Raw genomic sequence first — 22,035 nt, 5'->3', positions numbered from 1 at the left:
TCTTCAGTTTATAAGCAGTTGAAGGCAGGAGGAAACATCCAGAGGCATTCTCCCATACCAAGAGAGCTGTCTCCACTGTCAACCTACTTTTGCCCCTGCTGAATTGTTTCAGTTTTCTTGCCCTTGGAGAATGGAGATGGGTAGCAAGCAGTGGGAGAATGAAACCCTTTGAATTCTGTTTTTAATGGTCAAACCCACCGTTCCATGCACTGAATGAAAATACCACACGCCATACATCACAAGGCTATTTATCTACCTAACCAGCAGCTACCAAAGTCTTTATCTTTGTTTTCTGTCTCTCACAGGATGACATTCATGGGGCTATTTCATTTTTTTGGGGGGGGGGATTCTTAAATTAGCTAGTAAGAGCTTCAACATTTTGCTATAAATAAGTAATAAAACCGAACGAGAATCAATTGCTCCTCCGGATGTTATGAGATGTTATGAGAACAAACAAGACATATAGGATGTTATGAGATGTTATGAGATGTTATGAGAACAAACAAGACATATAGGGAGGCTGACTCTATCCAAAAAGATAGATTAGGATTCAAAATTTCTTTTTCTTTTTCTTTTCTTTTTTAACTAGAAACACTTTTCAAGAAGATATTTTTAGTGTGCCTTGGGGGAAGGGAGAGTGGGGAAACAAGCCTCAATAGGAAGAATTAAAATGAGTTGGGTAGTAATAAATGCCAACCCCAAAGTGGTATAGCTGTCAAAAACCCAGATTGTCCTAGGCTGGAAGGCTGGTCTATTTCTGTATCCTGGGAGAGCCCCCTGATCTCTCTTTCTCTCTGCTTTGACACAACCCTGACTTATGGAAGGGATTATCCCTTCCTATCAAAAAAGGAAAGCTGCAGAGCAGACACCCGTCTATTCTTCCAAAGCAATGAGCCTGAAAGGCTTCTTTTCAGCCAAGCTCCCATTACCAGCTGCCCTACAGTGAGAAAGCTAAACTCTACATAAGGCTTGTGTCAGGCCACTGAAGGAGCTGGGGCTTGAGGATGGGAGACAGGTGAAGTGTGTGCTGGCGGGCGTGAGGGGGAGGGGAGAGAAGAAGCCTGCACAGACTATGGAAGTGCTAATCCTATTTAGCACATACAGTATATATTACCAAAGACCGTGTGTGTGTGTGTGTGTGTGTGTGTGTGGTGACTGGGGTGAGGGGAGAAACAGGGAAGCTGAGAAACAGCAACAATGACACAAAGCCATTCACAAGTGGCTTGCAGTGTCAAAAAGGTGACACAGTCTGCTACTGGCTTGACTCCAGATGCTTAATTCATGTTAAAATAAAAGCATCCTGTGCAAGTAGCCAACCATCCCTCTGACAGCTTGTTTCTATTCAGTACCTTCCACTAGGACCCACCACAGCCTGTTTTCTGTCACTACAGTGACAATTTGAAGCAAGTTGGCCAAATCCGCTAATGCAACGTTTCCGTGTAACATCACGCCATTTAAATAATGCTTCAGTGGCAGCACTTGGTGGATTGTGCCCAGTTTCTGAAATTCTCACCTGAATTTTGAAGTCTTGAATTCTGTGGGGTTGCTCCTGAAGTACTATGCCCAATAGACAAAATAAAAACTGACAAATCTCCAGGTCAAAGAACTCAGATGTGAAATTGCTGTTCTTCTAAGAAAGCATGGCACTTCCCTCCCCACCCCCCACCCCCAGGATCTGGGAGTGGGGGTGGGATCCTGGAAATTACAGACTGGTTAGTTTAATGCCTTCCCCTAGAAAACTGGTGGGAAGTATTGTCAACGATAAAATAGCCAACCATAAAGAAAAAGGACTGATGAAGCAAAACCAACATGGCTTCTGCAAGGGCACATCCTTTCCCATAAAACTATTAGAGCTATTTGAGAGTGTTAGAAAGCATATAGATAGAGGTGATCTGGGTGACATTCTGTACTTGGATTTTGAAAAAGTTTCAACAAAGTATCTCACCAAAGAGGTAAGCTTAGAGGTCCTCTTGTGGATCAGAAACTGGTTAAGTAACTGGAAGCAAAGAGTAGGGATAAATGAACAGTCCATTGAATGGAGAGAAGCAGAAAGTCAAGTTTGCCAAGGATTTTTAACTTATTGATAAATTATCTAGAGTTAGGAGTTAGGTGGTTGATGATAGTAAATTCTTCAGGGTCATTAAAATAAAAAGAGAGCCAAAAGAACCTTTCCAAATTGAGCGAATGGGTAGTAAAATGGCCAATGTAGTGATGCATGTTGTGGCAAAAAAATTTAATAATTTCACATATATGCTCCTGGGGGAATGAACTGGCAATGACTGACCAGGAGTGACATCCTGGGTTTGTAGTGAACAGCTTGATGAAGATGTCAAACTAGTGTGCAACAGCAGTGGAAAGAACAAGTTCCATGCTAGGGATCATTAGGAAAGGAAACAAAACTCCTGATAGCATAATGCCATTATACAAAACTATGATGTGGCCATCTTTGGAACACTGTGGACAGTTCTGGTTGCCTTATCTCAAAAAGGAAATTATAGAGTTGCACCACAGTCTGACGGGGGCTGATGGGAGTTGCTCTGCTATCCAAAATATCCTGATTTACTCATTAATCAGTCCCTTGTCTATCCTGAGCCTATGTGGCTGTGGTTTTTTTACTCAGTCCAGAGCAAACTTTGCACTAGATTTCTATGAACTTAAAAGGTCATATGAAACCCCGTTAAATTTCTTCTGGACCTTTAAGGGGGGGGGGACCCTAAACCTTAAAAGTCTTATTGGTGAACAGTTTGCAGCTATAATGATAAATACTGATAGGTCAAGTTTATTGCTGAATATATATATTTTGTATATATTATATTATTATATTATATTATATTATATTATATTATATTATATTATATTATAATATTATTATTATATTGTATTGTATTGTATTGTATTGTATTGTATTGTATTGTATTGTATTGTATTGTATTGTACTGTACTGTACTGTATTATTATTAATGTGTTAATTTTTGCAAGTTAGATGACACACATTTGTTTCATTTCTAGCTTTTGGGCAATTTAAATTAAAACAAACACAAATACAAACATTTTGGCTTGTCACAAATCCTTCACACAGAAAGATTGACAACTTTCAAGGGACTTGAAGCCCACATTTATTTTAAATTACAGGGAGATCAAAGGCTAGCTGGGGCAAGTGATTTGAAATGCATAAGGAATCTTAGGCCGTGGATCTTCTCTTCCCCACACCCCTAAAACTACAAGATGTATTTTGGACAAACCACTTGACTGCTAATGAACCACAAACATGGCTCCTTAATTTGCATTCAGTACCAGAAGAGACCAGCTTCTAATGAGCACTGCTGGTCACCCTTCCACAGCTGCTGAAAGGCGCTTGCTTATTCCTCCGGGGAAGCCGCGACTGGGTAAATCCTCAGGCTTTGGATGGCAAATCACATTGTGCTGCATACCTCTGGCTCCCGTTTCCATCGGCGATGCTCTTGCATTCTGCCTGCCATCTCCATAGGAATCAAAAGGGCAGCAGGGGTCCTCAGATCCCCATACTGTACACACAGAGAGATTTTAATCCAATTATGCAGCTTCTGCTCAGCAAGAGGTGCTCCCTCCTTCTCTCCCCCCCCCTTTCTCCATTTGCTTTCAATAAAGAAGCTTAATATGTTTGGGAACTTTCCAGAGCTACAGAATCAGCCCTTGACCAAGAGAAAGCAGCAAATCATGGTATGTGTTTAAGTGATGGGGTGGAAATAGCATTGTGATTTCAGAAAATAAAAATAAAATAAATAAAACAAAACCTTATTAAGCAAGCTGTATTTCAAAAGAGGCCTGAATTATTCATATAGCTAAAGATTCTACATAGCCTGTCTCTTTAAAAAAAAACACACCTAGTAATGGACGGTGCAATCCTATATGTGTCTACTTAGAAATAAGTCCCACTGAGTGCAGTGGAGCTTACTCCTAGATAAGTGGGTGTAGGATTGCAGCCATAGGCACCAACAGAGCCCATGAAGCATTGATTTTGTTACTTAACAGAATTAGAAATGCCATCTTGCACCTGCTTTCTTAAGCTTGAACAGATAATGTATACTCATCATAAAAACCATTAAGGAAGCTCCCTTTTATTACCAAGATCCTGTTATATTTAAAGTGTTATATGTAACATGCACACATGCTCACAAAAAGCTACAGAATGTTAACTCTGTTCTAAGAAATGGGCCAATTTACTGCACCTCAGTTGTGGGCAGTATAAAGCCCTTGGGCCACACACAGCACTGCTGCACAGGCGCATACAGCCTGTGGAGTAAAAAAAAAGGTAAGGGATCATCAAGATAAATGGATCTTCTACTTTCCCTTGAGGACTAACAGGTAAATGGTGGCTCCACCCCTCTTGAAAGGGGAAATTTACCACATTTTACACGCTGGATTTTAGGTTATTCCACCTAACAGAATATCCAAAAAGAGGTCTTAAAAAAAACTCCAAGAGGGCTTTTGTGGATTGCATCCTCAGTAGGAATGAGGGAGAAATCTGATTCAGTCCACATTTAAAGATGAACCTCCCTAGTTTGAGCCATTCTGAGAATGGAGCACCTCCATACTTTGAAATTCACACTTCAAGGAATGTGGATGCAGTTCTTCAGCCAAGTAATGTGTACAAAAATATATGTAACCAGGGGAAAGTGTGCATAAAAATCCAGGTGTTCGTGACACCTACGTAACAAAAAAATAAATTCTATTAGGAGAAATTGCTTTGCAAAAATGTGCATCTTAAGGAAGACTGCATACCATCCTGTGTACCTGTATATTAGTGCTAGACGTACTAAAATGCTGGTGTATTTTACGAGGACTTTAAAAAGAAATATTTCAAACTGATGTGGAAATGTGGAGAACAGAACTTTAGACTGAAAACATGAGAACATGATGTGCGTAAATGGAAAATGATTTTCCCATCCCTAATCCTTAGTTGTAATGAGACTTGGCTCCTGGCTATTTATTAAAGCAACTGTTGAAGGAGAAAAGCGTTGAACGTTCACCAGTGCTGCTCAGCACATGGTAAGGGTTCCAGTGGCAGACTGGGGAGAGAAGCAATTTTCACCAATTTCCCCTTCCCTTTGCACCTCTCTAAATTTGGACGATTCCCAAAAAGAGGATCCCCCAAAAGAGCAGATTCAGGGGCATGAGGTTGCTGAGGGGAGGGAAAATTGCCAAAACTTGCTTCCCTCCCCATTCTGCCAACAAAAGCCTTACCATCAGCTGAGTGATGCTGCTGGATACAACCCAACATATATTTCATACGTGTTAGTTTAACAATTTTGGAAATGAAACAGTTATTTTAAAATGCATTGCCCAAGTTTTACAGCTTACTTCATTTTAATTGCTCATTGTGCAGAGGGACAGGGCATTAGTTGTTTGGAGCAATTTTGCCATACAACTTCTCAAAGTACAGACAATTTTTGTACTGCCATTAGAGCAATAAATGCTTTCACTGCCTCCAACTCTGTAAATCCCTAAACATCACAAAAAGCTATGAGTTTCTCCTGCAAGAGATTAGAGATGGGACTTTTGTAGGTCACAACTGGGAACACTAAGAAGAGGTTTTCTACCATTTGCTTACTTTTTTCCTTTTCTCTTTTAATAGTTATTTTTGTGAAATGGATATCCTGAAAGAGGGGGAGAAAGACAGCAAGAAAGTAATCAGTTTTCACTATGAAGACCTGCTTCTCTTATTTCAGAAAGAGTTTTTGAGTTACTATCAATGAAAAAGGTGTGATATAACCAAATAAAGTAGTAGTAGTAGCAGCAGCAGTAGTAGTAGTGATAATAGTAGTAGTAGTAGTAAAGGTAAAGGGTAAAGGGACCCCTGAACATTAGGTCCAGTCGCGGATGACTCTGGTGTTGCGGTGCTCATCTCGCTCTATAGGCCGAGGGAGCTGGCGTACAGCTTCAGGGTCATGTGGCCAGCATGACTAAGCCGCTTCTGGCGAACCAGAGCAGCACACGGAAACGCCGTTTACCTTCCCGCCGGAGCGGTACCTATTTATCTAGTTGCACTTTGACGTGCTTTCGAACTGCTAGGTTAGCAGAAGCAGGGACTGAGCAACGGGAGCTCACTCCATCGTGAGGGTAGTAGTAGTAGTAATGCTAATAATAATAATATGTTGGAAATGATTTCAAGTGATTAATTGCTTTCTTTAAAAAAACTTATTCCTGCAACCAGAAGACAATAAAGACCATACAACTATTCATGTGCATGTATCTTTAAATGTTTATTTGTGGCATATAATATATAGGTTATATATTTACTCTAATGTAATGCACGCCTTTTTTGGCCAAATTACATTGCGAAAATTAGGGTGCGCATTAGATTTGATGGCGCATTAGATTTGAGTAAATACGGTATGTAGTGATTACACTGCCTGTTATATACAGCGTGAGTCTTTTAAAAGAGGCCCCATGGAACATGTGTACTCTGTATCCATGGGACCTCTTTTAAAGGACTCACCGTGTGTGTATTTTGTGTGTGTGTGTGTGTGTGTGTGTGTGTGCGCGCGTGCGTGCACACACACACACACACACACACACACACACAAAGAACAATTCTGATGATATGGGTGTTGACCCTCAGAATATTTTAAAAGAAATTAACCATTTTTCTGGGTTTCGGACAAATTATTTTTCTTAGGCATGGAAAATGGAAGCTTGCATCAAAGTTGAAGGCTAAAAGGCAAACAACATGCTATCACAGACTCCCATTGAGCTTTTTCCTTCTCACCATAATATATAGGTGGACTTCTTCACATCTGAATTTCCCACAGCTTCCTTTTCATAATTCATTGGTTAGTTCATTGTGAGAAATGGGAAGAAGGAGCCACAAGACCAACTCCTTACTCTACAGTAGCCTGACCAGCAATCAGCTCAGATGGGTGGCAGATGGGGCTGGCGAGATGCCACAAGCTTTCAAACTCTTTCCAATGGCTTATAAGGAGGAGTTGTGGAAGCCAGAGAGAAGTCAGAGACAACCAAGCAAGCAACTACCCTGAATCTGGGTGGGTACAGCAACCAGTAGGGAGAGGTTATCTGGACTATCTTCTTCCCCCTGTCTCTGTGTTTTCTTACTTCTGTCTGGCAATAAAATGGCTGATCTGCCCAGTGACTGTCTTATAAGAGTCAAAAGCTGCTGATTCCCACCTGCCATGGAGCAGGGGAGGTTGGAACGATTGAAACTGTGGTGTTCATGCATAGTGGGAAGAGATGCAAATGAACTGAAGCTAAAACTAAGTTCTAAGAGCTAGGCTAGAATTCAGAAAGGGTGGAGCCCAGGGCAGACCGAACAACAAAATACAGCGGAAAACCTTTAATCTCTCAGTTTGATATGACATTGTTATGTCAAGTATTCTTTCATTGCATTTTCCCTTTTCTCCTCCAACATGTAATTTATTTCAGCTACCCATGATGTGATATCATCTTGTGCCTCTTTGCACTTTTTTTCTTACTTGCCACAATAGTTTCCATGTCTGAAGACACAACATTGCTTCCCCACCCACCAGTGACAGCCTGTGTCACAGAGAGAGTGGGTGGGGAAGAAACAACATTACGCCTTGGAAAAATAGAATTAAATGTTTCAAGGAGAAAGGGGAGATATCAAGGACAACAGGGAGATGTCATACTATAACCACCACTGCATATCTGTCATAACATGTAGTTTGGGCTTTACGATTAAGCTGGTGAGATGTAGAGATGTTAGAGTGTTGGACTTGGACCAAGGAGATCAGGGTGCTCCTCCGCAGCCACAAAGCTCACTGTGGGCCAGTCACAGACTCGCAACCTAACCTACCTCACAGGAGCGTTGTGAGGATGATTGGGCAACCATATTAGGGACATATGCAGGCCCTGAAACAAAACAAAACCATTTGTCTACTAGCTAGCACTGCCACCAGTGTCATGTCTGCCTGTCCTTTGAGTAGTCCACATAAGTACAGTACAAGTTGGGGCCTGCCAGAAACCAGCTATTTCAAAGGTTTTCTGAATCGCTGTGGATGAACATTCCTTTCAAGAACCTCTGTGTGTATACCTGTTATTTTCCACGTCTTGTTTTGCTTTCCATGGAAACGGCTTTCCTCATTTTGGCAGGAAGAGGAAAGGAGGATGTTGCCCACAGGGTCTTACTGTTCAGTCCTGTTTCCCATTGGCGAGAAGATTGGTTAACACACTCCTTTAAAGCAGGTATCTCACTCTATGACACTATAATTAACCATTATTCCTAGTCACTCTGTGGGTGTTTTGATATCCTCTTCCTGTTGCCTTACAGAACTAGATTCAGAAAGTGGCAGAATTCTCTGAGGACAGAAACACATATGTTGCTATTAACTCCAGTCAAGTCTAATCTTTTGGAAAAGAAAATATCTGCCCTTTTGAACACTGTTCTCAGGTTTTGAATCAGACACCTTTCTCCCATACCACTGCTTCTTAAAGAGAAAGGCTCTTGTGGTGTTGTGTCAAAGCAAGAATGGTCATAATTTAAAATGACAGCTCTAAGGAGCCTCAGTATCCCTAATAGCATCATTAATTTCAAGGGGAAGCCTAAAGTGAGGTATTCTGTAACCTGATCTCTTCCAATAAATCTACCTTCAGAAATTCTCTTGAGCACCAAAGCTTCAGCTGCAAGAAAAGTGCATGGCCTCCCTTGCAGGTTTGGCATGGGGGGCTGAGGTGGGATGCCAATACCTGAGTGACAGCAGCAAGCACATATTAAAATAACAGCAATTTTAATGAGTAAGCTTGCATTTTTCATGTGGGCTTGTCTGCGCAATTTCATATCCCTGGTGAGCAATTTTCTGCCACTGGAGCTCTACTGCAGTTGCAAACCATTAATGGAATAATATTTTCATTGAGCCGCTCTATATGAATGGGGCATTTAAAAAATGTATCCATTAATGGTGGTAGATATCAGTTATATGCTACCATTAAGGGTCTTGGAAATATTATTGCAAAGGTGGTTCTCCTCTGACATATCTTCTCTAGACCAGGGCTGAAGGGAAATGAACTGAAAGTTCTATTTGTTTGGTTCTTTGGGAAGTTGAAATTTTTAAGGTTGACCCTGAACTTCCCAATGCAAACATTCTCATGTTTGGAGTTTAGAGGAGAACTCAGCCCCTTTGCTGAATTCATATTGGGGTTGCAATTCTATCCCTGCTTCTTTGGGATTAAGCCCCATGGAGTTCAACAAAACTTAGTTTTAAGTAAACCAAGAGATAAAATTATAGGATCTAAAACTAGGATTGCCTAAGATGCAGATATTGTCATGGAGCTTCTAAGTGACTGCCAGTCTGAACAAGAATCGTGTCACAGATGTGGAAGTTCCAGTATGTGCACAAAACTCTGCATCCTATTTCAGCAGAGAAAGCTGAACTACATGCACGCTCCTCTATACAAGCAAATTCTCCATGGAAATTAAAAGGGAACTCTGCAGATACAGGAGCTCTGTGTGAACCTCCCTGTATTCATGATCCTCTGGGTCATAAGAACATAAGAAAAGCCCTGCTGAATTAGCCCCCAAAGCTATCTGTTTCAGCATCCTGTTTCCCACAGTGGTCAACTAGATATGGTCAAAGCAAGTCATTCTTGTTTAATGCCATTGGTCTGGTTCCAGTTCCATTAAAATCACTAAATTTTTCAAATTCCATTTAAAAATACATCCTACACCCCATAAATAATATCATGAGTTTTACAGTCATTATGATGAAATTAACAAAACAGGAAATACTAGTGAACAAAAATCAAATTTTGAAATTAAGAAACATAAAAATGGTAAGCGTATTTTAGCTTTAGCTGTAGTAAGTAGATATGGTTCAGACCCCCATTTGGTGCTTTAGAAAACATTATCAGATACTTGATCTGAATGATCTTTGTCTACCTTCCTCCCCTTCTGGCCCCCATTCCCTATTGGAAAATCAAACAATGGCTACAGCATATTTTATTTTTATTTTTATTATTCATTTCATTTCTATACCTCTTTATATTTTTCAGAACAAATCTCAAAAATCTTTTCTTTTTGGCAGAAGTGAATGAAATTTCAAAGTGTGATAAGCCCTCTAGAACAAGTAAATCCTGCCAAATCACAGGTAAATAGGACCAGGTGGTTTCATGCTGAGCACCTTTAAATTTTGATTATAGTTGTACCTTTGTTTTCGAACAGCTTAGTTCTCGAACATTTTGGCTCCTGAACGCCACAAATTCGAAAGTGAGTGTTCTGGTTTGTGAACTATTTTTGGAAGTCAAACGTCTGACGGGGCTTCTGCACACTTTGGTTTTCAAACGTTTTGGAAGTCAAACAGACTTCCAGAATAGGTTCCGTTTGACTTCCAAGGTACGACTGTATCATCATCATCATCATCATCATCATTATTATGAAATAATAACTTTTTTTCAGCCTGAGGGCCACATTGCCTTTCAGGCTAAGGGCCACTTGCCAGGAGCCAAACCCCTCTCTATTCTCCATCCTGTCAAGCGAGGCATTTTGTCACGATTCAAGAACTAATGTCAGACAGACAAATGCTCAAGAAGGGTGGAAAGCAGAGCCAGAGGGGGATGTCGCCTGGGGAAAGAGTGTAGCCTGCATGGTGGATGTGGTCTAGAAAGACCTGGGGTGGGGGAGGGACTTTATGGAGGCCCCGCCTGAAGCTCCTCATCCCTGCTGTAAGAAGAAGATGGAATGCCATGCTGTATCACCTCTTGCCTATCATTTCAAATGATCACAACGCCACTTGCTCTTTTTCTTTTTGGTAAGGAAGTACCGTATTTTTCGCTCTCTAAGACGCACCAGACCATAAGACGCACCTAGTTTTTGGAGGAGGAAAACAAGAAAAAAAATATTCTGAATCTCAGAAGCCAGGACAGCAAGAGGGATCGCTGCTCAGTGAAAGCAGCAATCCCTCTTGCTGTTCTGGCTTCTAGGATAGCTGCGCAGCCTGCATTCGCTCCATAAGACGCACACACATTTCCCCTTACTTTTTAGGAGGGGAAAAGTGAGTCTTATAGAGCAAAAAATACGGTATTGTCTTTCCCCTCCACATTTGCATATTTAGAGCTGAGTAAGACAATATACATGGGACGTAGGTAGCGTTGTGGGTTAAACCACAGAGCTTAGGACTTGCCGATCAGAAGGTTGGCGGTTTGAATCCCTGCCACGGGGTGAGCTCCCGTTGCTCAGCCCCTGCTCCTGCCAACCTAGCAGTTCAAAAGCATGTCAAAGTACAAGTAGATAAATAGGTACCACTCTGGCAGGAAGGTAAACGGCGTTTCCGTGTGCTGCTCTGGTTCACCAGAAGCGGCTTTGTCATGCTGGCCACATGACCCAGAAGCTGTACGCCGGCTCCCTCGGCCAGTAAAGCGAGATGTGTGCCACAACTGGACCTAATGGTCAGGGGTCCCTTTACATTTACCTTTAAGACAATATACATGACAGGGAAGAAAATGAAATTTTGCTATGCTAAGTCCATGCTTGCTTAATGTTTTCAAATGTTAAGGGCATAAGAAAACAGGCTTATGGTGATTCAAACCACTAGCCCATCTAGGATAATATTCTCTACACTGATTGGCAATGGCTCTGAAGGGTTTCAGATAGGAGCATTCTCCATGCATACCTGGAACATTTCTCTTGCAAACTATATGTGGTCTTCCACTGAACTACAAGAGCACAACTTAGCCTAAGCAGTCAGAACCTATTAAATTTGCAAAACACTCCCTGGGAATTTTACTAAATATACAAGGTTCCTGTGAGTTGTAAGCATGAAAGACTTAAGAAAATGGAACCTCTGAAGTGCAGCACCTTGGATCTGCCTTCCAATAGCCAGTTTGGATGGGGGGGAGAGAATCCTCATTTGTTTTTTGGCACCGTGTGTCTGCTTTTCTTTGTCAATAGTTGTAAGTGGATGTCTGGAGCCAAGTGCACCTTATTTGGCGACATAGAAGTGATTACTTCTTTATTTTAGTAGCAGACCCTTGAGGAGTATAACTGAGCTGAGATGAATTATGTGCAGAGCAATGGAAGTTTAATGAATAGAAGGCCAGTGGAATTCAATTGCTGTTGGCACATTAGCACACTTTTTCCTTTGCAAAGTAACTTGTATCATTTTCCGCACATTAAGGGTAAAAAGGGCCCCTTCCACGTTATTTAAGAAGTTTGCTCATTTGAAAAATATGCTTTATAGTTAAACCTGGGTCACTAAGGTGATCTCTCCTTCTCTCTCTCTCATACCTTGACACAAAATCCATATTCAAAATACCCTTTCTCCGCCATGCACATGTATAGCATTATTTTTATTATTATGACTTCATTTCATTTGTTCTCTAAAATGCATTTGAATAGAAATCAGGGAATGAAAAGGCCCATGCTGATGGATGTGAATTTCAAAACAACAAGTGATTAAAAAAACCCTCAATTCACACATCATAAGAGCCTTCAGGCCTGAGGCTCCCCATCCCTACATTAAAGAATTACATTAAACATAATCAGTAGCTTGAAAATCTGAGTGAACCCAATGGCTTGAAGAACGTGCTCATCTGAATGTCATATCCATAAGAAACGATAATTGTGATTTGAGGACCCGATCCCCGCTTGGGGAATAAAGACACGTGGACACAGTATATAAGGTTAATGGGCAAGGAAAAGGCCACAACTTTATTGATTACAGCACGTGAGAAGGTATTGGCTTAGGCATTGGACCATGGAGAAGGGGTTAACCACCAGTAGGGGGAGCCTGTTGATGCTAATACAACTATAGGCTCTCTCCTGATGTCACCGAGGGTCGTGCCATGGCCCCCCGCCACACGGGCATCGGACAGGATCCACGACCGCTGGATTCCTTTAGCGAAATACCCAAAATTGATGGGGTAGGCGATGGCCACACCTTGCCCCCCGAAACACCAACAACACATTCCAATGCCTAACCGCCAAATACCACGAAAGTTGTGACGGTTGCTACGAGGTAGGTGAAAAAAACCAAGAAGCCGGGCCAATTTAGCCAATTGGAAAAAACTCCTACCAGGCCCCCTGGTCAAACAGGGTGATCAACCAGAGGTCCATAGCAAAGTTTCAGGAAAAGCTAAACTCTAAAAGGGAGTGGTGGGTGGGTGACTCGAAGAAAATGTGTGTGCAGTGGCTGGGATGGCTGGCGCGGCCGCATTTGAGCGGCAAGCCATGCCCCCGTCAAGCTTCCCTATTGGGTGCCCAACTGGGGAGGGGCGTGGCACGCCAGCCAGGGAGTTGAAGCAGGGGGCGGAACGCCCCCTGCATGACGTGGGAATCGTCTCCCGCTCACAACCCATCCCCTCTGTGAGGAGGAGAGGCCTTGTGATTCGAGGACCCGATCCCCGCTTGGGGAATAAAGACACATGGACACAGTATATAATGGGCAAGGAAAAGGCCACAACTTTATTGATTACAGCATGTGAGAAGGTATGTCATATCCATAAGAAACGATCATTGTCTAATTTGTTGTGTTTTAAATATATTGTAAACTACCTTGAGAACTTGGGGTAGTAGATGGGGCATAAATTTTCCCAAAGCACAACGACACTTTACTGGAGGATGGTGAGCTTTGTTTCACTCACAATACTCCAGAAAACCAAAGACCAGTTTGAAGGCTTCATACTAGCTTGTGGATCACTTGATAAGAACGTGTTTTACAGATGTATACTGTTCTAAGTACTGGTGTATATATGGGAATACAGGTTTTCATAATGTATTTTCAGGGGTCTCCAGGGAAAGTTCTTTTTCCTCAGTGTGGGTTTGGGTTATCTTTGTTTCTAGAATGTATATGTAATGATTATGATAATAATACTTTCTATTTTTAAAATACTCCCAAATAATAAACAGTCATGTGGCTTAATGGGCTTGCATAGAAAGGTGTTAATAAATTAATCATTCCCCAATCTTGTGCCCTCTGGATATTTTGGACTATAAGTCCCAGCAGCAGCAGCCAATACTGGGAACTGTAGTCTAAAATATCTGGAGGGTACCAGGGTGGGGCAGGCTGATATAGAAAATGACCATCTTAGAGACTGTGAGTTGTGGATAAGCAAAGAACCTGTGGCAGGATAAAATTGTGAGCAAATCTGAGGAAAAGATTTTGGACAACTTTTGAAAGTAATCCAATAGGGCTCGGTTGTCACTAATTTTTGCAAGATGACAAACTTTGCTGTGGCTATTTTTTACCAAACTTGGGATTCATTGTTCAGTCTGCCATACAAGTTTGTCAAAGGCTTACACTCAGGCACATATATATGTGGCTTCAATTATCTCCTCGTGTTTTCATGATCGTTTTGATAATACAAAAATAAAGTTGATGCCAATGATGTGATTCTCTTTTGAGCTGTGATATGGCTGATAAAAACATACACACAGGAGGAAAAATGGGGTGATGGTAGAATGAATGGATGATTTCCCCCTGTGACTTAGTAAACAAAATTTGAAGAGAAACTGTTATATGAAATCTTTTTCCTTACAGTGAAGAGTAAAATAAATTAAGTTAATGATAATATTTATGCTATTCTGATATTTATGTGATTGTTACATTTAACTCTTCCATATTGTTTTCTTACTTATATACTAATACCCACTGGCCCCACCTCACCCACCAAATTCCCATGTGCTTTCTGAAAGCACAAACTGCTCTTCAGATTTTTTGGCCCTCAGTCTACACCACACTGATTTGCTTACACATTGAGATGTGTGTCAGAATCACATTCCAGTGTGGATGAGAATGTGCATTCCATAAAAACTAATGCAGCATGGCTAGAGCAGCTGAATTTGAAAATGTGTAAGAATAGTCAAGAACACCTCTCTAATGGAACCAGAAGACACCTTCTCTGGCAGAAAAGAGTTTTAAGGCGTAGCTAGATGTTATGCATGGAGAATGCACAGCTGCCATTAAACCTTATCTGCCTTGTGTGATTCCCAGGTAACATTTACTAAAATGTGAGGTCATTGCATTCAGCGACCCTCACCCCCTGGAAGCAGCAGACAATGAAATGCAGCAGAGATAGAAAAATGTTGCACACACTGAGGTCAAGCGTCGAGGGCCTTCTGGCAGTTCCCTCACTGAGAGAAGTGAGGTTACAGGGAACCAGGCAGAGGGCCTTCTTGATAGTGACACCCGCCCTGTGGAACGCCCTCCCATCAGATGCGAAGGAAATAAACAACTGACTTTTAGAAGACATCTGAAGGCAGCCCTGTTTAGGGAACTTTTTAATGTTTGATGTTTTATCGTGTTTTTATATTCTGTTGGGGGCCACCTAGAGTGGCTGGGGAAATAATAAATTATTATTATTATTATTATTATTATTATTATTATTATTATTATTAATTTCAACAACATCACAGATCTTCACATAATATATAGCTAGGCCTTATACTGCTGCCATCACCAAATCACTAAGCAAGTGCTTGAAACTTTACAGTTTCACACGTGTCAGTGGTAGCAGTACCTTTGGTTTTTCCTCTTATGGTATTTCTACAAATTATTTCTACTGGAGGCTGGGTTGCATTATTTTGTGTACTTTGGCAAGGAAATAACAGGGAACATTGTGATGTGAATGGAAGAGCTATGTGCGTGAGGACGAGTATTGTGTGGCAGGGGCAGCTAATTAAGTACTTGAAGAATTAGGAAAGCCAGACTTGTGCATGCAGTGGTACCTCGGGTTAAGAACTTAATTCGTTCCGGAGGTCCATTCTTAACCTGAAACTGTTCTTAACCTGAAGCACCACTTTAGCTAATGGGGCCTCTCACTGCTGCCACGCTGCCGCCACGCGATTTCTGTTCTCATCCTGAAGCAAAGTTCTTGACCCAAGGTACTATTTCTGGGTTAGCCGAGTCTGTAACCTGAAGCGTCTGTAACCCGAGGTACCACTGTATTGGAGAAAGGTGGGAAGACCATTTTCAGCAACCACTGCATAGTTATGTCCATTCTTAAGGAATCTATAACTTAAGATGTCTATAACTGAGCATTTGTAAAAATGGCTTACCTTCACAGCTATGCAATGGAAGATTAGAAGAAAGGATGGTGATGTCACTCCAGATGAAACACTTGGACCAATAAGAACCTTGGAGTAAAGAGAGCTGCCAAGATGGCTGAAGTACCATTCTTGGTCTCTGGTACTGTCAAAATGCTTCTCCTTTCCCTCCTCCCACACACTCATCTCACTTCATTATGAGCAGCCCAAAGAGCTGTCATGGACTCTCTTAACACATACACACACCACTCCCCAGAGCTTGGTAACTACCTTGCATTGTCTCTTTGATAGGCATGTAAGAAACAAATGAGGAGGAGGAGATGCCTGAAGGGTCCATTAACATTGTTAGGTTAGATGCACTGACAATAAGTCGATTCTTTTTGACACGACTGTCGCAGTAATGAAGGTATGTTTCTCAACGACTCTCCTTAATATAAGATAAGATATGGATGGCCCGTGTTTTTCCTCTGACACACGTCCAGTATATCAAAGGGTGGCAGAAGAAAAGGTTTGCTTATTGACACACTAATAGGAGATAAAAGTTTAAGATTAATAGCAACGCTGCCTTTGTCTGTCCCGTTCCATTTGGTGGGTCCTCCAGAGAATGGAAAATTCGCTGCTCTGGCTTCTGAAAAGCAAAGGGAACAGAGAAGAGGAGAGGGATGCATGGAGGCCACAGTAAAAGGTCCTCCTTTCCCCCAGAGTATAAGGAAAAGGCATGCAGAAGGAAAACGTGTGTCTTCCTGAATGTCATGCTACGTTCCATTCTCCGTCTGTGACTCTGGTATTTAGATGGGCTTTTTGTAAAGAAGGAGCACAGCACAAGAATGGCTGAGGACTTTGTGTACATGCGTACACAGGTAAGCGTAGTTTTTCCTCCCCCTGTGTTAAACCCAAAATGAAAGCAATAAATGGGTTGTTATATAGCCTTGGAGGTCGAACAAGAGCCGTAGCCTTGGGATTAAAAGAGGTGCTGCTATTGCATTTCTCTTCTATAACCCCTTTCCCCCATGCCTTAGGCACAGGCATCCAGACACCAAATGATCTATTTTTCCAACAGTGTGGGAAATATAATGTCTGCTTCAATATGTCTGTGGGTCTAAGAGACTTATGAGAGGGGCAAAGCTTCATGTTATGTCCCTGTGCATGGGGTGGGGGGAATCGGAGAAAACAGGCTTGAGATTTCCCTGTCAGCACTGAATGAAGCTGTTCCATTCCAGGGATTGAACCTGGGACCTTACACATGAAAGGCAGACACTCTGCCACTGAGCTATGTCCATGTCTGCTAAGAAAACCACAGATCTTAGGCTCTTGCTCTGGGCTTTTCTAAACTACTAGCAGACAGTCTCCAAGTAACCTTGGAGTCCACCTATCCTCTCCTGACTCCTTGTTTGCCCCAACCTTGGAGCGCACAGCATAAGCAGTGAATCTCATGTCTAGCTTGGGGTGTCTACAATAACCGACCAAATTCCAGCATTCACACTTATGAGGCTTCAAAACAAAGGAGGTAGGAAGTGGGAGGGGATAGGATAGGGGGGGGAGCATAAACTTAGCATCCAGTTTTATCTAAAGCAAAAAAAGGTGCCACAGTAATGCTGGGGAAAGCATGGATCTTCTGGGTGGTATAAAACCTTGGAACAGACTAGACTGCAATTAATCCTGGCTAGAATCAAAACATGGATCTATTATAAACTTTATACTTCCCAAGAAGTCACTAAGATATACTGCTAAGTTGTAAACCTACAGGACCAAAATGAATTATCATAACTATAAATGACCTGCTTCTAGAGACAAGCCTCCAGGGTGGCGGCAGCTAGAAATCAATCAAGGTGGTTTTGGAGGAGCTTAGCAACATGGAGATGATTGGGCAAGTCCCCTAATTATTTCAGCAGCATAAATATTTGCATCTGCTGATTATGATTTTTATGCTATCGATTTTCATTAGCAAGATTCCTTGCAATCCACCTTCCCTCTCAGAAACACTTTGCCTTTTAATAGACACACAAAGCCCTACAACATAGCAGCTCATAAATGGATATGATAATACCTCAAAAGCAGATATGAACATACTGGATTATACAAACTTATGCTAAGACATCTTTGATCAGCTTTGTATATTGTAATTTTCATCATCATCATCATCCACTTCTACATTGGGTGTAATCCTATTTGCCTTCCCTAGGAACTCAAGGAAACTTTCTGTTCCCCAGACCCAATGTCTCCCTCTTTTTCTGAGAGAATCCAGGGCTCTTCACATAAATTATCCAAGTGATCCTTGTGATAGGAGTTGTTAGGCTAGTCTGCTGCATCAAGCCAAAGATCTGTCTAGTCCAGCCTCCAGTTTCTTGCAGTGGCCAATCTCATGCTGCTGGTAAGCCCACAAGTAGGACAGGAGGATAATATCCTTCAACTGCTCTTGCCACTTCCCAGCAAGCAGCGTTCAGAGGTATACACTTCTGAACCTGGAACCAGCAATCATGTCTAAAGGAATTCTCTGGAGTGGTCTACAAACCATAAATTAGCTCAGTATTGATAAGGTGCTTTAGTTTGAGTGTTTGAATCTACTGCCAGTCAATTTCATTGGGTGACCTTGAATTCTGTTGTGTTGGGGTGGGGAGAAAGAATATGTAACTATTGAAGACACTTTTGTTTAAGAAGGCTTTCCACGAAGTCATATTTTGGACTATTAATTCTACAATGGTAGAAATGATTTTATAGCTTTTAGTTTTTGAATCCATGATTTATCTTATTTTTATCTTCTTGTGCATTGCTTTGGTAGCTGTGAAGTGATTTATAAATCTGCAAATAAATGAACAACACTTGTTCTGCCCACTTTTTTTCACAATATGCATAATTTTATAAACCTTTACCATGTACACCCTTTCTGACATTATTTTTGTTCCTAAATGCAGAAGCTCCAAATGCTTTGGTGTTCCAATTCCTTGGTCATTTTGGTTGCCTTTTTCTGGAAGCTCCATTGTAAGAACTGTCCATTTCCATTTACTCCTACATTTATTTTGTTGTGTAGAGTTCTCCTGCCCTACTTTTTAGTCCCAAAGGGCTGTCACAGCTGCCTACAAAAGATTTGCACAAAACGTTCTCATTTAAGTGTAGTACCAGGAACATAAATGACATGATGTCCATATGGTGCCAGGTTTATCCAGTCAGCAAGCCCACTAAGGACCTCGTAGGCAAGGGATTGGGGCTGAGAAGCCGGAACTGTTTCAGCCCATGATGGAGGCATGTCTACATAGCACTTCCTGTTCTTTAAGCAATCAGTGATCCGTAAGGGAAACTATCTTCCTATCCCATGACTGCGAAATTTTCTAAATAGACTTCTTTTTTTTAGTTCAACTCATAGTGCTTTTTCAGGAGATGACTGCAACAAACCAAAGACAATCTACAGATATTCACATGCACAAGAAAATAAGAATAAACAAAAAGAAATGTGAGCACTTAAAGCACGTTATCATTTTTGTTTTTATATAAATCATGGGAACTTTTATATTTACTTGATGCTTTATAAGCATCTAAATGTGTGTAGCACTTGACGGAGCATGGAGAGTGGATGGATATGTGCAGCAGAAATATTCGTTGTAGATATCATGGCATGCCTCATCCATAATAAGATTTTTTCCAGATGCTTCTGAAAATTGCTGAATGGAAAACATCTCGCTTTAAACTAGTACATAATGATTTCCCTTATTTATTGCCTTCAGTTTCCTTTCCATTTTGGCGAAAAGAAACTAAAGTTTTTCTTCTTAATCCAGGTTCTGAGAACATGTATGCGTGCATGAATGTAACACATCCATGAGTATAAGGAAGCATTTTAAAACAGGGGTAGCTGACATGGTATCCACCAGATGTTGCTGGACTACCACTCCCATCATCCCTCTCCATTAGCCACACTGATGGACAACATCTGGAAGGCAGCACATTGGATACCTCCACCCTTTCAGAATTCTGCAAAGCCTTGTTTATCTAGACCTCTCTGGCCTGGATCTTTCAACATACTGTACATCTCTTAAATAAATCTATTGCTTTCTACCTTGACAGTCCTTCACCTAACCTCTTACTTCCTAAGCTGAGCAGAGCTCACCAGCCGCTTACAGAATTCCACCCAAGAAATAATATAACAAGCTATGCTTGTTGATTGCTTGGGGATTCAGAAAAGTTTGTCAAGAACCTAGCAGACCACAGTGTAGGGCTGGAGAATTGTTTTCGACTTGGTGAGGTATAAAATGTGCAGGGCAGCCTTGCTCAACAGCTCACTAGCAAGATCAACATTCTGCTCCATTCTTTTGCATGAAATAAACAAGTTGGTTAGTTGCTGAGGCCAAGTTCCTTCCAATCCAGCTTCACACGACTTCTTTTTGAAGAAATGCCTTCAGTTGGCCTCTAATCCCCCACAACTTTAAGCAAGAGTCTTGCTTAATAGAATTTATGATACTAAAATAATGCTGCATTCTAGCATTATAGGGGGAATCAGAGCATTAAAGAATTCCCCATAGCACCAATTTGCTGCCCTTGTAGCACAATAGTAGAATCTTAGTCATCTTTACCAGAGCTGTGAAGTTGGCTTCACGCCAAAGAGGCTGATTTCCAACTTCCTTGCTTATGTTTTCTCCTTTCCTGGTTCTGCATCAGAAGGTTCCTTTAAAGCCCAAAAATCTATGTGGGTAATGGACTGCGAGAAGCTAGCATTATTTATTTTCATGAAGTCTAATGTAGGCATATCTGACTACCAGCTTCTTCTGCTCCTCTGCCAACCCCTACTCCTACGTTGTCTGATGCCCCTTGCTCAGGATGCCTCACTGTGCAATAGAGATTGGCCTTCTCCACAGTGACTTCACCACTCTACAACATAAAGAACAAGGAGTGGGAGAAGAAGCTGCAAGGGCCACAGGAGAAGGCAGAAATTCTGCACAACCACAGCTAACATGTCCATCATCTTCCAGAACCATGAAGTGGGGGGGGGGAGATGCCTTCAAGCAGAGAGCCCAATAAACATCCTGCCTGAGGGTCCAGCAGATTATTCTGTATCCATCACACTGCTGAAGGAGGAAACATGTGAGCCTCGTTGGCACCCTACTTCTTGCCGCTAGAAACCAACTGCGCTGGCAGTTAAATCTTCCTTTGGCACTGGTAATGGGATAGCATTGCCCAGTGTACCAGCCAGCCAGTTTAGGTAATACAGGGCAGGCCTAGTTGAACACATAGGCTATGTACACACTAAAGACACTTTCCCTCAAAGAATTCCAGGCACTGTTATTTACCCCTCCCAGAGTTGCAATTCCCAGTAACCCTTAACAAACTACAAGGCCCAGAATTCTTTGAGGCGGGAAATGTGCTTGGGATGTGCTTTATATGTATATTGTGCAAATCTAAAAAAAGTAGTATAAACACTGACAACTGGGAAACACTGGCCTGCGAGCACTCCAGTTGGAGAACAGCCTTTACCAAAGGTGTCATGGGCTTTGAAGACACTCGAACTCAGGACACAAGGGAGAAACACGCTAAGAGAAAGGCAGGCTTGGCAAATCCACACCATGATCAACTCCCGACTGGAAACCAATGTCCCCACTGTGGAAGGACGTATGGATCCAGAATTGGCCTCCACAGTCACTTAAGGACTCATTGTTAAAACTGTGTTTATGGAAGACAATCTTACTCGGCTACGAGTGATTGCCAAAGAAGAAGAAGAAGATATTGTGTACATAGCCCAACATTTACCCTCCAACACCTCAGCACCATTCCATACTACCCTAGCAACTGCTGCCCAAAGTGGCCATTTTACTCTGCCAGATTGGCCACGGGGGAAGGGAACTGTGGGAAAGAAGCTTTCCCTCTGTGAGGACTTCCCTCTTGGTAAATATGTGCAGGGTTGCCTAAGGCTGTGATCCAAAGGGCAGTAGCTCAGTGGCAGAGCATTTGCTTTGCATGCAAGATGTCCCAGGTTCAATCCACGACATCTCCAGGTAGAGCTGGTAACGAGTGAAACCTTGGAGAGCTGCTGCCAATCAGCGTAGACAATACTGAGCTGGGTG

At 41.8% G+C, this 22,035-nt stretch overlaps 2 long non-coding RNA genes across 2 annotated transcripts in view; one reads left to right on the top strand and one right to left on the bottom strand.

The window, feature by feature from the left end:
- The window catches only part of LOC309336137, a 72,581-nt gene that overhangs the window by 941 nt on the left and 49,605 nt on the right, over positions 1-22,035 (bottom strand). The window lies entirely within an intron of this gene.
- On the top strand, positions 16,085-20,041 carry LOC309334776. Its single transcript, XR_014153267.1, has 2 exons — positions 16,085-16,394; positions 19,759-20,041. It is a non-coding gene; the product is annotated as an uncharacterized lncRNA (long non-coding RNA).

This window comes from Podarcis erhardii (genome assembly GCF_964252035.2).
Source record: "Podarcis erhardii genome assembly, chromosome: 2".
Taxonomy (NCBI): Eukaryota; Metazoa; Chordata; class Lepidosauria; order Squamata; family Lacertidae; genus Podarcis; species Podarcis erhardii.
Note: the sequence above shows the minus strand (reverse complement) of the source record. Positions and strands in the feature narration are given on the sequence as shown.